Here is a 13,418-nt window from a genome sequence, read left to right on the forward strand (position 1 = left end):
GGATGAGGGCCTACAGTAGGGTGGCAGCCAACTGAATTACACCCAGAGCTCTAAGTCTTGATGCTTAATAAAAGGTATTCTGGTCTTACTTTCTTAGTCTTTCCCCTTCCTCTTTCCCTATCTTGGCATATATGTATGCAGTAAATGTATAATCCGTGGAAAGCTATTACATTCTAGTAAAATTAAAGCTTACTTAATCTTAGCAAGTGTCAAGCCAATCTCCTATACATCAAGACACCAGAACAAATACCAGAAATCGACCTTAAGGACTTGGAGAGTTGGCCTTTTTTCCATTTGGAAAAGGGAACATTATTTCGTATGAATTCCTGCCTGCCTTGGTATGTGTGGAAGCTTCAAGACAACTTCTGTCATGCAGGCTCTAAGTATCAATGATAGACCGCCTTGGTTGGTTATCTGCTTCGTCCTGTGGCCATTGTTAGAAGTCAGCGTTTTATTCACGGTTGCTTTGGTTTTGAGATGGGATTACACTAGCTCTGGCATCACTAGCCCTGGCTGGCATCAACTTCTGGTATTCTCATGCCTCTGTCTCCCAAGTGTTAGGATTATAGATTTCAGCTACCTTGCCCAGCTATTGGCCAGTTTTAATTTATATTTTATTTTTTTTTAATGTTTTGTATGGGTGTTTTGTCTGCTGTATGTCTATACAAGATACCTGCTGGTACCTGTGGAGGCCAGAAAAGGTAGTCAGATGGCCTGGAACTGGAGTTACATATACTCCATGTGGCTGCTGGGAATCAAGCCCCAGTCCTCTGGAAGAACTGCCAATACTCTCCAGAAGAGCCATTTTTATAGCCCATTTTTACCAGTTGTAAAATACAGTTTTACGTTGTTTTCAGTAGTTTTTTTGTGCAAGTGTGTGTGTGTTTCCTAGAGCTTTGGGTAATTTTCTTCAAACCATTTCTTAGAACAAATGTCAAATTAAAATTCTGCGTTTTGGTGTTTGAGTTAGTTGACAAGCAAAATTACAAGTAGTATATTAGAATGTGGGTTCTCAAAATCGATAGGAGTTAGACACATTTGAAAGCTTTGTGCTGGGGATGGAACCAAGGGTCTCACACTTACATGGTAAACGTGTTCTGCCGTAGGACAAGCTTTGGAGGGTTTTTACAAAAGGCATGATCCCAGAAATGGTATTTAAATTAGAAATTCACTGCTGGTGGTAATTAGGACATAGAATCTGGGCTAGAAACTAATAAATGAGGAAGATTGTTTCATGTTATCTTAGGCCTGGAGTTCTGGGCTAGAACCTAATTTAATGGTCTGCATTTTGGTAAAACAAGCTCCACTACAAGATCACAGCTGTAGTGTCGCGTGGTAGGTTGGTGAGTGCTTCAGAGCTAGACACCTCAACTATTGCTCTGGACAATTCAGGATTCCAATTTTTATAAGAAATCATGTAATTTGTGTGAGAGGCAAGTAACTCAGTTGTGTTTACTGGATTTGAGGGCATTCAGAGCTGCACAGAATACACCAAACACGTACTACAAAAAGACCTCCAAGAGTCACCAGTGAGATGTGGTGTGGGCAGTTGTCCATCTCATTTTCATTGACTGCATACTTGATGGTGGGTGTCAGCTGTTGGTACAACACCCTCACTCACCATTTTTTGTCTTTTATATCTAATTATCCATCCCCTAGTCTTTTTCTTTAGAGGATTGGGTTTTTTTAATGTTTTCCGATTTGAAGATGGGTATGAATATCATGGGTTTCAGGATGGTCTTGAGCTGATCTTCCTGCCTTTCCACCTCCTACATTATGAGATTGTTGGCATGCATCACCATTCCTGGGCTTACTGAGCTATATCTCTAGCTCCTAGTTAGTTTGTTAGCAATTATGCTATAGTGAGTTCCCTGTGGTGGTATACTCCCGTAACCCCAGTGCTCAGGAAGCAGAGGAAGAAGCACAAGTTCGAGGCCTGCCTGATCATCAGAGAGTTGTAGGCAACCCAGGGCTACATGGTTAGAACATGCTCAAATAATGGGGAGATTTGTAGCTGTAGCATGACGGTTGGGATAGAAGGTAAAAATGGTGACAGGGGCCTGATTTTAAAGCAGAGGCCAACCAGGGCTACATAATGAGGCCCTGTTTCAAAAAGGGGTGGGGGAGCTAGGAGTCTTCAGTGGTAATGTGCTTGCCTAGGAAGGGGAAGGGCCACCTCAAATATGTTGTGTACCAGTATGCTTCCAAAGCATTTCAGTAGTTTATACCCACAACACTTTAGTGAGAGAGTTCCTTTGGGAAGTGTCTGATAACCATCTTTTTAAGATTGTTTTTCCTTTTTTTTCTTTTTCCCTTTGGTTTTTTTGAAACAGGGTTTCTGTATGTAGAGGCTGTCCTAGAACTTGCTGTGTAGGCCAAGCTGACCTTGAATTTGCAGAGATCTGCCACCCTCTGCCTCCCCAGAGCTGGGATTGAAGGCATGTACTACAAACTACAACCATCCAGCTCCATTTCTTTCTTTTTTTAAAAGATTTATTATGTACACAGTATTCTGTCTGCATGTATGTCTGCAGGCCAGAAGAGGGCACCAGATCTCATTATAGATGGTTGTGAGCCACCATGTGGTTGCTGGGAATTGAACTCTCCAGCCCTCCATTTCTTATCATATATGTATTGAACATTTTCTCCACATAAAGACATTAGGAACCCTTTTTATTTTTTTTTTAAAGATTTATTTATTTATTATATACAGTGTTCTGTCTGCACATATCCCTTCAGGCCAGAAGAGGGCACCAGATCTCATTACAGATGGTTGTGAGCCACCATGTGGTTGCTGGGAATTGAACTCAGGACCTTTGGAAGAACAACCAGTGTTCTTAACCTGTGAGCCATCTCTCCAGCCCCACTTTTTAAAATATCATTTGAAAAACAAATAAGTTGGGGGCTGGCTCAGCAGTCGAGAGCACTGACTGCTCTTCCAGAGGTCCTGAGTTCGATTCCCAGCACCCACATGGTGGCTCACAACCGTCTATAATAAGATCTGATGCCCTCTTCTGGCATGTAGGCATACACGCAGACAGCAATCATACCTTTAAAAAATAAACATACAAACATAAAATTTAAAAAGAAAAAAAATAAGTTAGTGACGTGTGGTACAAGCTAGCTCTTGGGAGGTGATAATAGGGAGATGAGTAAGTCGTCCTCAGCCACATAGAAAACACCTTTTGAGTCTCATTCATGAACCTGCTTACTGCTGCACTACAGATGGGGCTCAGGATAGACGACCACCAAAGCTTTCCCTCAGCTCGATTGCAAAACTGGAATTTTCTGCTCATGGTGTTAGCCAAGCCACCAAGCCTGGAGCCTCCATCAATAACTTTGAAATGATTACCTAGGTCTGACTTGTGCTGGTACAAGAAAAGGGCTCCTAGTGCTCAGCCTTTAAGTCCTCAGAATGCAGCTTTGAAAGCTCAAAGGCAAATTTTAGCATAGCTTTGAGTGTATCTCCCGAAAGCATCCAAAGGCAAACACGCTCATAAATACAGCCCTGGGGTGGCTGTTAGTCAGGTGTCAGGAGAACGGAGCACTTTGGCCTAGAGTGAGATGACAGTGCTGCCGTCCATCATTTTTCAAACCGTGTGTCAGGACTAGTTAGTCGATCTTACTGCTAGGGGTTGACCGCCTTCATAGCTGTCACTGCAAATGAAGATTTGGGTCACGCTTTCACCCTGTATTCCTTAAGAGAAATTTACATGTTTAATGCAATTTGGTCTATTTTCCAGCATGATCCCAAACATTCAGATCTGGATGTGCAACACAAATGTCAGAAATTACTTGGGGGCGTCTAGGAACTTCTTTTCCCTAAATCTATGTTCATTATGCTTTTAAAAGGGGAGTAGGGGCCTGGGAAGGTAGCCCAGCTCTTTCTTGCCTTGCAAGCATGAGGAACAGTTTTTGTTGTTTATTGATTTTGGGTTTTGTTTTGGTTTGTTTGTTTGTTTGTTTGTTTGTTTTTCCAGACAGAGTTTCTCTGGGTAGCTTTGCACCTTTCCTGGATCTCCCTCTGTAGTCCAGGCTGGCCTCGAACTCAGAACTCACAGAGATCTGCCTGGCTCTGCCTCCCGAGAGCTGGGATTAAAGGTGTGCGCCACCACTGCCCAGCCAAAACAGATTGTTAACCAGCCTAGCCTACTTGGTGAGTTCTAGACCACCGACAGAACCTATCTCAAGGAAGAAAGGTAGACAGTGCCTGAGGAGCAACATGCAAGGTTGTCCTCTGGCCAAGACATGCATCCACCTTCACAAACATGATCGTGTACAGACACACACCAGAAACAAAGTACCTTGGCATGGTGGACCAGCAGCTTTCAGAAAAGCTAAACGTTGGCAGATCAGAGTGGAGCCAGCCTGGGCTGTTCTGCTTAGTGAGACTGCTCAAAAGCTGTGAGAGGATGCATGAGAACACTGTGATTGTTTTTGAGGAATCACACCCTGGAATCTCGAAAAGTCTGGGAGGTACGGGGTTAATAGTTCCTTTTTATCATTTTTTAATAGCCTGATTCATTTAACTTGTTTAGATGAAACCCAAATCTAATGTTTCGTTTGAGACAGGTTTTCTCTGTGTAACCCTAGCTGTCCTGGAACTCATTCTGTAGACCACGCTGTCCTCGAACTCAGATCTGCCTGCATCTGCCTCCTATTATTCTTGGGTCAGGAGAGATGGCTGAGCAGTTAAGAATGTTTACTGTGCCGGGCGGTGGTGGCACACGCCTTTAATCCCAGCACTCTGGAGGCAGAGGCAGGCGGATCTCTGTGAGTTCGAGGCCAGCCTGGTCTACAGAGTGAGTTCCAGGAAAGGCACAAAGCTACAGAGAAACCCTGTCTCGAAAAACCAAAAGAAAAGAAAGAAAGCTTACTGCTCTTCCAGAGGGAAGAGTTTGATCTGGCAGCCTAATATTATAGCCAAGGGGTTTGACTTTCCTGGCTTCCTCAGATCCCACATGTGAACAGGCATACCACCCTACATAAATCTCTTCCTTGCCCCCAAGACAGGGTGTCTCTGGCTGTCCTGGAACTTGTGTTGTAGACCAGGCTGTCCTCTTACTTAATCTTTTTTTTTTTTTTTTTTTTTTAATAAAAATGTGTTTTTCTTTTGCTCTGAGGCTAGATCTTACGATATCTCCAGTGGGCCTAGAACTCCCAAAACTTCCTGAAGGGATTTTTTTTTCCTTTATTGTTATTTTTTTAATGTGTGTTTTGCTGCGTGTATGTCTGAACCACACACATACCTGGTGCCTTGGAGGTCAGAAGAGAGCACTGGATCCCCTAGAACTGGAGTGACAAGTGGTTGTGAGCTGCCATGTGGTTGCTGAGAATCTGAAGTCAGGTCCTTTGCAGGAACAGCAAGCACTCTTCACCTCTGAGCCATCTCTCCAGCCCCCTGAATGCCAGGGTTAAGGGTGTGTGCTACAATAACTGTCATAATACATTCATGACAAAAAGTCTGGAGGGGGTGGTAGTTTCTACATCGGATGCTAACCCCACCAGTGCCCCCATACCACCCTTTCCATTTTTATACAGGGCCTCCCTAAGTTGTCCCCATGAGCCTAGAACTCACTCCAGCTCAAGCAGGCCTGGGAACTTAGCCTGGCTTAGCTTCCTAAACAATTGGAGTCACATGTCTGTGCCACCATGCTTAGTTGTTGTTTCTTCTGGAAATGAGGACCAAACCCAGGGCCTTGGGCTTGCTAGGCGAGCGCTCTACCACTGAGCTAAACCCCTAACCCCTGCCAGGCTTAGTTTATAACCCTCTTTTCTAAGTAAAATATGTAAGCAGCTGTGCTCTTTCACTGAAGTGTTTATCTTTGACTGTACAGCTGTAGCTATGTGTGGCTCCAGCAGAACTGAGTGTTCACAAACAGCCCACCAAGTTTAAAATACTACCTGCCCCTTGGAAAGACTTTCTGACTTCTGGTTTGGATTAAGAGGGATTTGGAAGAGTCACGTGCAAGCTGGAGAGATGGCTCAGTGGTTAAGAGCACTCCAGAGGACCCAGGTTCAACTCCCAGAACCTTCATGGCAGCTCACAACTATCCATATCTCCAGTTCCACCCTCTGGCCTCTGGGACCAGGCACACAGGTGGTGTACAGATACACACGCTGGAAAAAGTCGGATGCAGTGTGTGAGCCTTGATTTACCATGGTTCCTTGAGAAAAGAGATCAGAGATCTTGGAGACAGGAAAGTAGTGAATGATTTGGGAGAACTGTGTGATTTTTAGATGTAGTTATATAGGATAACCTTAGCTTTTAAGGATAGGGAGAAGTATCCTGATATCTAATTTATTTTCAAGTAGTTCAGCAAAATTCATGGCTATAAGTAGATGGTGCCAGTATCGCAAGATGTTATAATTGTTAAGTGTGGTATACTGCTTTGCTGTTCATCATGGCGTCTCTTTTTTGTCCTGTGATTTTAAATGGTCATAATAAAAAAATCTTATTTTTAAGACCCAGGGCATTGCTGCTTATTTTGATTTGAGTTCTTTATTCCTAAATACTTTAAAATCTTTAGGAAATTCTTGGCCAACAATTATTTTGGGAACATCTATTACTAGCCTGGCAGTGGTCAAGATAGAAGGCAGCAGCTTCTGCCCTCAGACTTCTCACAAGACGAAGCTCAGAGGCTCCTAACGGACAAGGCATGCCCTGACTAGAGACCCTTCTTGATAGATGGAGAATGTGGGAAGTAGCTGATGGTGAGCTCAGGTGACAGTGAGAATTAGGGCGTAAGGAGAAAGTTAGAAAGTACAAATTGAGCTGAGAAGCTAATGCCTGTGGTTTCCTCTAGTCATAAGATGCTGAGCCTGAGCCAGGCGGTGGTGGCACACGCCTTTAATCCCAGCACTCGGGAGACAGAGGCAGGCGGATCTCTGTGAGTTTGAGGCCAGCCTGGTCTACAGAGCGAGATCCAGGAAAGGCACAAAGCTACACAGAGAAACCCTGTCTCAGGGGATGGGGGTGGGGTGGGGGCCGGGAGAGACAAGAGATGCTGAGCCTTTGAGAAAATAGGTGGCTGTGCAGACTGACTGCTTGGTAGGTAACTTCCCCCTTGTGTTACTCCTTCCCCCCGCCCCAGACAGGGTTTCTCTGTAGCTTTGGAGCCTGTCCTGGACTAGCTCTATAGACCAGGCTGGCCTCGAACTCACAGATCCACCTGCCTCTGCCTCCAAGTGTTACTTTATTTTTTATTTATTTATATTTTGAGACAGGGTCTCCCTATGTAGTCCTTTAGTCCTTGCTGTCCTGGGACTTGATATGTACACCAGGCTGGCCTTGAACTCACAGAGATCCACCTATCTTTGCCTCCCGAGTGCAGGGACTAAAAGCATGCACCACCACACTTGGCTCAGCTACATCCATCTTGACATCCCAAACTGCCTTTCTCTGAGCACTGGCAATTGGGTGCTCACCTGTGAGTCTTTCTGTGGCATAGAAGTATAGGAAACACAACATGTGTGGTCTTAGGAACTCAGGAAACTGCGTTCTCAACCTTGGCCCAACAGCAGGAGAAAATGTTCTTGACTGTAGGAAAAGAATCAGCCAGACAACAATGCATCTATTTATATCCAAAAATCTGCTGATCAGCGACAGGCTAATATCCAACAGGGCATTTTGGAGAGGCTACAAGCTAGCTGTCAAGACAGAAAGGCCCTTGTACCTAGTGGTCAGATTAAAAAAAATATATATCTGATTTGAAATTTGTTTTTTGGTTTTGCTTTTTTAAATATCTGGATGCTTAGTGTCTGCTTATATGCATATGCCCCACATGCATGCCTAGTACCCCTGAGGCCAGAAGAGGGCATCAGATCACATGCAAATAGAGTTAAAGACAGTTGTGAAACACCATGTAGGTGTGGGGGAACAAGCCTGTAAGAGCAGCAAGTGCTTTGAACACCGAGCCATGTCTCTAGCCCCTCAAGATAATGTTTGCAAAGTTCCTTTAGGTACAGTGGTAAATGCCTATAGCCCCAGCACTGGGAAGGAGGCTGAAGCAGGAAGACTATGTTCAAAGCCAGCCCAGACTACATAACAGACCCTTTCCCAAAATTTGTTCCAAGCCAGATGTGGTGGCACATACCTTTGATCCCAACACTTGAGAGGCAAAAGGTAGATGGATCTCTGGGAGTTTGAGACTAGCCTAGTCTACAGAGCAAGTTCCAGACCAGCCAGGGCTCACAGTGGGAATATATAAAGGAAAAAAGTTTTTTCCTTGTAAACTGGACAGTAAAGTATTGTTATGCATACATGGAGTTTTGCTCTTACTTATACATTCCTGGCCTTAGTTTAGCTTATTTCTAGCCAGCTTTTCTTAAATTATCCCATCTAGCTTTTGCCTCTGGGCTTTTTACTTTATTTATATTTTTTTAAGATTTATTTATTATGTATACAATGTTCTGTTTGCATGTGTCCCTGCAGGCCAGAAGAGGGCACCAGATCTCATTACAGATGGCTGTGAGCCACCATGTGGTTGCTGGGACTTGAACTCAGGACCTCTGGAAGAGCAGCCAGTGCTCTTAACCTCTGAACCATCTCTCCAGCTCCATTTTACTTTATTCTCTATGCATTTCTTTACTTCTTACTCTGAGGCTGTGTGGCTGGGTGGCTGGCCCCTGGCCTCCTCCTTTTCTCGCTCCTCCCTTTTCTTGTTTCCGCCTCTGTGTGTTCTCTCTGCCTGGCAGCCCCCCATAGCCTTTCTCCCGCCTAACCATTGGCCGTTCAGCTCCTTATTAGACCATCAGGTGTTTTAGACAGGCAAAGCAGCACAGCTTCACAGAGTTCAACAAATGCAGCCACAAAAGCCTGCAGCACATCTTTGCATCATTAAACAAATGTTGCACAAACAAATGTAACACTTCTTTTTGTGTGTTTGCTTGCTTTTCGGTTTTTCCAGACAAGATTTCTCTGTGAAACAGCCCTGGCTGTCCTGGGACTCACTCTGTAGACCAGGCTGGCCTTGAACTCACAGAGATCCACCTGCCTCTGCCTCCCTAGTGCTAGGGTTAAAGGCACCACCGCTCAGCTATGTAACACATCTTAAACTAATATTCCACAATGGGAAGGTGCAGGGCTGGGGAGCCAGTCATTGGCGAAGTTGCTGCACAGCCATGATGGCCTGGGTTTGATTCGAAGAATCCATTTGGTGTGCTTGCGTACTAGGGGAAGCGAAGAACAGTAGACACTTGTGGCTTGCTGGCCAGCCAACCTAGCCTACTTGATGAGTCCCAGATCTTGTCTCATAAACAAAATGGAGGAGCTAGAAGGTGGCTCAGCAGTAAAAAGTGCCCACTGCTCTTCCGTAAGAATTGAGTTCAGTTACCAGTACCTGCACTAGGCAGCTCACAGTCACCTGTAATGGTAGCTACAAGGGATCTGGTGCCCTCTCTGCCTCCATGGGCACCCACACACATGGCATTCACTCCCACACAAACTCATGGGTAAAATATTAAACATAAATAACAACAATAATAATAAAGCAGGGATCCACACTCAGACCCTGTCTCAAACCAAAACAAAAATTTTGCTGGATGGTGATGGTGCACGCTTTTAATCCCAGCACCGGAAGGCAGACGCAAGTGGGTCTCCATGAGTTCAAGGCCAGCCTGGTCTACAGAGCAAGTTCCAGGACAGGCTACACAGAGAAACTTTGTCTTGAAAAACAAAACAAAAATTTTAACTTTAAAATCCAACAGATAGCTCAGCAGATAAAGGGCTTACTCCTGGGACTTATGTAAAAGTAGGAGACACCCCCCCCTCTGTCTCTCTGTCATTGGGCTAAGGATTAAAAGCACTTGGTGCTGCTGCTCTCCCAGGAAACCTGACTTTGATTCAGCACCAACATCAGGTGGTTCACAGCCATCTGTAACTCCAGCTCCAAGAGATCCTAAGCTTCTGACCTGAACTCACAGGCACATATCCATCCACATGCACACACACACACACACACACACACACACACACACACACACCCCTATACATATTTAAAAGTAATAAAAACATCCAGACAGTGGTGGCGCACGCCTTTAATCCCAGCACTCGGGAGGCAGAGGCAGGCAGATCTCTGTGAGTTCGAGGCCAGCCTGGTCTACAGAGAGAGATCCAGTACAGGTTCCAAAACTAACCAGAGAAACCCTGTCTTGAAGAACATATATACATATAGCTAGAGAGATGACTCAGTAGTTAAGAGCATACAGAGGACCCATGTTACGTTTCCAGCACCACACGGTAGCTTACAACTGTCTGTAGCCAATTTTAGGAGAGCTGTTTTTCTTTTCTGGCCTCCTCAGGCACCAGGCAATCGTGTATTGCACACATAAATGCAGATAATATATTCACACATAAAAGAAAATACTTAAGAAATAAATGGAGCTACAGGCCTTGTCTCCCTTATGAAAAATTGTAGCACTAGTAACTTTTTATTGTTATTGGTTTTTCCCTGTAGAAATCTTCAAGGGCTTTTTGTTTTATGTTGTTGTTTTGTTATGTTTTGAGATGGGGTCTTGCAACGTCGTCTCCGAACTACTGCTGGAACCAAGTGATGCTCCTGCCTCTAGCCTGCTGAGTAAATGGAGCTGCAGGTGCACACCAGGATAATACATGTGTGTGTGTGTGTGTGTGTGTGTAGTGTACGTATGTGTGTAATGTGTGTGTGTGAGTGTGTATGTATGTGTGTGAGTGTGTAGTGTATGTGTGTGAGTGTGTAATGTGTGTGTATGTAGTATGTGTGAGTTTGTAGTGTATGTGTATGAGTGTGTAGTATGTGTGTGTGAGTATGTAGTGTGTGTATGTATGTGTAAGTGTGTAGTGTGTAAGTGTGTGTGTGTGTGAGTATGGGTGTGTAGTGTGTGTATGTGTGTGAGTGTGTGTATGTGTGTGAGTGTGTGTATGTGTGTGAGTGTGTAGTGTGTGTATGTGTATGTGTGTGAGTGTGTGTATGTGTGTGTGTAGTGTGTGTATGTGTGTGAGTGTGTGTATGTGTGTGAATGTGTAGTGTGTGTGTGAGTGTGTATTTTGGTTTCAACAGTATCATCACCAAGATTCTTCTGGTGAGAAACAAAATGGGTTGCAAAGAGGAGGAAAAAACATGGTTTGTTCAGATCAGTTGCCTCCTGGACACGACTGAGTTCTCTGATGTCATCATCTATACCCCGAATGGGGAGTCACCACGGATCTGGAGTTACTGAGCTCATCCTCACTTGACAGCGGAAGAGGTACAAGACAGGGCTGCCTCTCTAACCCCCACTCTTCTCGCACACTGCGCAGCAGCAGGCTGTGACGTGCTGACCGCACACGACCTGACTGGAGGCTGGAGAGATGTCTTAGCGGTTCAGAGCACTGGCTGCTCCCGCTGAGGACCTGGGTTCAACTCCTACCACCCACTGCTCAGAACACTCCACTTCCAGGAGGTTTAGCTCCCTTTTCTGGATTCCAAGGGCTGCAGGCACACATGCACTGCACAGACATACATGCAGGAACACATACATAATCAAGCACTAATACATGTAAAATAAATATGTACTATTTAGTTAGTTATTCTTTCTTTCTTTTTTTGGAGACAGGGTTTCTCTGTGTAGTCCTGGCTGCCCTGGAACTCACTCTGTAGGCCAGGCTGGCCTGGAGCTCACAGAGACCTGCCTGCCTCTGGCTCCAGGGGGCTGGGATTAAAGGTGTGAGCTGGCTAATAGATATTTGATAATATGACTTGACTTTAAATGATCTTCCTGTCCTAACTCGAATGCCCCGGACATCACTGAATTCCCCACCCTCCACCTGTTCTGTGTGGGCTTTGGTCTCTCTCCTAGTCTTTCTTCTCCTGTACTTCAATTTGTTTTGAAATTTTGTATTAATCACTTTTGTGTGGCTGCATGTTGGAGTGCACCTGGCTCAGCGGATGGATGTGTAGTGGTCAGAAGGGAACTCTGTGGAGTTGTTTTTACCTTCCACCTTTATTGTGGTCCTGAGGATCTACTCGGTTGCCAGGCTTCATGGCAAGAACCTTCACTGGTATGGTAGATCTGTCTTGCTTGCTCCTTAGTTTTTCTTAATCTCTCACCAATTCTTGGAATTGGGTTTTCTTTCCACATCCCAAATCACAGATGTTCTCCCACCCCGTGAAACCCAGGGACTGGCTGGCCAGAGCATTACTGTAACTGTGTTCTGGAGAAAACCCTTTCTTTGACTTCCAGGAACCTCAGCTTTGAGGGGTGGTGGGGGTGTGTGGCAAGACTTTCACATCTTGCCAAGTCACAGCCTTCTTTTCCTTTTAGCCATGTGCAGGCGACTGGTTGGAGCCCATGGGTAAAACCACAGCATCCAGGCTTAGAAGGGACGGACTTTCTGGGTATCTAGAGGAAGGTCAGTCACTTTTCTACCATACAGACAGGACCTCTTTCAAACCACAACCCAGCTGATTCATATGCCTTCCAAAATGTTGTTTGTGGATCAGTAGTGTTGCCAAAACCCGTTAGGAATTTTTCTTTCTTTCACTGGAACGAGAGGCTGGAGCTGGAGATGCAGTTCTATGGTAAAGCATTTGCCTAGCATGCATACTGCCCTCTTCTGGATCCCACGGGCTCTGTACATGCGTGGTTCACTAACATGCATGCAGGTAAATACCCATACACATTCAATAAAAATAAAATCTTTCTTCTTGTGTTTTGGTTCTCTGAGACAGGGTTTCTCTGTGTAGCTTGGCTGTCCTGCAACTCACTCTGTAGACCAGGCTGGTCTTGAACTCAGAGATCTGCCTGCCTCTGCCTCCCAAGTGCTGAGATTAAAGATGTGTGCCATCACTGCCCAGCTACAGAAAATTTTTTTAAAGATTTATTTTCTGAGTGCCCTATCTGCATATACAACTCTATGCCAGAAGAGGGCATCAGATCTCACTAGAGATGGTTGTGAGCCACCATGTGGTTGCTGGGAATTGAACTCAGTACCTCTGGAAGAACAGCCTGTGCTCTTAACTGCTGAGCCATCTCTCCAGTCCTACAGGGATTTTTTTTTTTAAACTGGACATATTTTTTAACCAAATTCAAATTACAATGTTATGTAATTTGAATCTCTAATTCTATAGTTACATGACAGAAGACCTTAAATTTTTTTTAATTTAAATATATTTATTTATTAATTTTTTTTTCATTTTACACATCAACCCCAGTTCCCCATCCCTCCCCTTCTCCCACCTCCTCACCTCCCTCCCACTCTACCCCCATCCACTCCTCAGAGTGGGTAAGGCCTCCCATGGTAGTCAACAAAGTCTGGCATAGCAAGTTGAAGGAGAGCCTAGCCCCTCCCCATTGTATCAAGGCTGAGCAAGGCATCCCACCACAGGGAATGGACTCCAAAAAGTCAGTTCATGCACCTGGGATAAGTCCTGGTCCTGCTGCCAGGGACCCCACAAACA

Source organism: Onychomys torridus, chromosome 23 (genome assembly GCF_903995425.1).
Source record: "Onychomys torridus chromosome 23, mOncTor1.1, whole genome shotgun sequence".
NCBI lineage: Eukaryota > Metazoa > Chordata > Mammalia > Rodentia > Cricetidae > Onychomys > Onychomys torridus.